General features: G+C 39.6%; 2 long non-coding RNA genes across 3 annotated transcripts in view; one reads left to right on the top strand and one right to left on the bottom strand.

The window, feature by feature from the left end:
- LOC102305408 overlaps positions 1-2,696 on the bottom strand; it is a 30,223-nt gene that overhangs the window by 7,317 nt on the left and 20,210 nt on the right. The gene's annotated exons all lie outside the window — the stretch shown is intronic.
- LOC121815199 lies at positions 1,717-2,676 on the top strand. 2 transcript variants are annotated; one of them, XR_006054870.1, is made up of 3 exons: positions 1,717-1,856; positions 1,982-2,111; positions 2,190-2,676. It is a non-coding gene; the product is annotated as an uncharacterized LOC121815199 (long non-coding RNA). The 2 variants fall into 2 exon arrangements; XR_006054871.1 differs by having other exon boundaries at positions 1,982-2,214.

The raw sequence follows: 2,696 nt of genomic DNA, 5'->3' as shown, positions 1-2,696 counted from the left end.
CAACATTTTTTTCCCCCTCATGTCCTGAGAAGAATAAAAGCACTTAAGAAAAAAAAATCTTGACCAAGGCTTTCATAATTCATGCATCAGAGGGTTAATCACAGAATGTTTTGTTTAGAAACCTGATTGATTTGTATACTTCAAACATAAGAGTAGGAGATTAGCATTCTGTGTAATTTCAATATTATTAATGTAAATATGTTTTTCTAGTTAAGATTTCTCAGCCATTTGAATTGGTTGGAATGGACCTTATTGGGAGACTTACAGAAACCAAAAGGGGACATCAGTATATTTGTGTTTTCATTGACTACTTCAAAATAGCAACAGGGATCCCCATTGAAGTCTAAATCAGCAAAGGAAGTGACAAACCGATCAAATTTGTCCATCAGTTCGAAGCACCTAAAAGGGTTCTTAGCTCGCAAGGAAAGGAATTTGTCAATTCTATAAGTACTTCAGTCTTTGGAAAACATTGTTATTGGCATGTAACACATTTTTAAAAAATTATATACATCTGTAAGGTTCTACTTCTGGTTTCTATAAATCTGTTTGTGATATTTGTGTGACTGCTGTATATTTCAAATCTTATTGTAATGTACTTCGAGTCAGTATATTTTACTTGCTGTTGCAGCTCAAAAGGTTATGCAGAATGTTGCAAAGAAGAAACCTCTGCTCCCCATATCATCCACAAACAAATGGCTCGGTAGAGAGAACCAACGGCACCATCCAGAGGTAAATTCTTTGTTATATTCTGTAATAGACCACACCAAAGCCTGATACTTTGAGTACATCCAGCTTAATGTGTGAAACATTACAGTTTTATGGGGTTCCCTTCCACTAAAACATTAAGGTATGACATTTAAAAGCCAAAAAGGAAAATGATGTCATATGAATGTTTTGCATGTGCTTTTATTGTCAGAGCCCTCTGTAAAGTTGTTGGTGACCAACCAGAAACATGGGATGACTATCTGGATGTTGTGATGTTTGGTCTCAGAACAAAAAAAAAAAAAAGCAAATGACCACTGAAGTACTCACCCCATTACCTGATTTTTGGCAGAGAGGCTCGTTATCCATATGAAATCCCAGAACACTACATGGTCTTTCTGTCTGTGACAAACTACAGGAAAATCCTACGCAAAGCACCTTAGTAAGTTTTTGATGCACATGCAGAACAGTTTCAATGCATGCTACATCACCACCTTAAAAGCAACAATTTTATCAGATCCAGGGTCAGAAGCTACAGCAAAGGAAGAAAACGCCACCAGAACCAGCCCCCAAAACCAGTACGCGCTGCAGGTCCACAAGCCAAATCACAAACAGCAGCAGACCCAGATCCAAAAGCTACAACTCCACCAGTGACTACTCCCCAGGTTGTAGCACCACCAGCATCAACTACGCCTAAGCAATCTACAGCACAAACTGTAGAAGCAACAGTACTACCAGCAACAGCCTCACAAGCTACTCCTGCACCACCTCCAGCATCATCACCTCAAAGATATTCTGAAGCTGTTGCAGAGAAATGGGGGGGGGGGGGGGGGGGGGGGGATTCTTTGTTATTGTGTAAACCAGAATGTTCAGAATTGACATTGTACAATTGTACCCTGTCTGGCAACATTTTGATCTCATCTCTCCAAATAAGGTATGCACACAGTAATAAATATCACAAATGATAAGTACCATAATATAAATAAACCACACCCCAGATCCTATAATCTGATTTCTGTCTTTTAGTTTATTGAAAGGTGAAGTGTTTGCTGTGCTCCAAAGAACTTTAATACAGCAACAACACCTCATCTATGCTCAGGCCTTACAGAGCCCTGCGCGAAAACAAGGAGGCTATCCAAGGTGGACCAAGCTCAGTTAAGTTTTTTTAGGTTGTAAGGATACAGTCATTTTATACATTTAGATTCCCCATGTCATTCATTTATATTTGGCTTGTAATTACAATATATGTAATTTCTCAATGTTTTGTTTGTTTTATCAGGGGAGAGGAATGATGTGGATGAGGCCTTGGTCAACATGGTGATTCCCAGCCCTTCACTATTGTGGAGGACAGTGGGTTTAGAAAGCTTGTTAAAGCTTTGAACCCTAACTATGTTCTCCCCACAAGTCAGGTGTGTATCTTAAAATATGAAGCATGTTTGCAGTTTTCCTATATTTCCATATTAAGAGCGGTACTTTCTTTTGTTTAGGCTTTGAAAGCTATGGTGGACCAAAGATACAAAGAGTCCAAACTAAAAGAAAAACTGACTGTGGCAAAGGCTTCTGCAGTTAGTTTGACATCTGATATGTGGACCTCCATTAACACAGAGGCTTACCTAGCTGTCACCTGCCATTTCACCGATTCTAGCACTGCATTGCATTCTGTGGTGTTAGGTGTTCAGCACTTCCCTAAAGCAAATACTACTATCAATTTGTCCCAAGTAACAGCAGCGCTCATGTCAGAGAAAGTTACATGTTATGTGACTGATGGAGCAGCAAACATGGGTGCTCATGCAAAGGAACTTTGTTTGTGTCACAGTAATTGTGAGGCGCATACATCGAACCTAATGGTCAAAAGCTCTTGATCAACACACCACGCTGTCTGAGATCCAGACCACCTGTAGGAGGATAGTGGGATATTTCAACGTTTGTTCCATTATTTCATTACTGCTTTAAACACTTAAACCCCCGGAGAGCAGCCATTTGGCTTTTCTAAC

Source organism: Haplochromis burtoni, unplaced genomic scaffold (genome assembly GCF_018398535.1).
Source record: "Haplochromis burtoni strain Fernald_Lab_line unplaced genomic scaffold, NCSU_Asbu1 Contig_152, whole genome shotgun sequence".
NCBI lineage: Eukaryota > Metazoa > Chordata > Actinopteri > Cichliformes > Cichlidae > Haplochromis > Haplochromis burtoni.
This window is presented reverse-complemented; position numbering and strand designations above follow the sequence as displayed.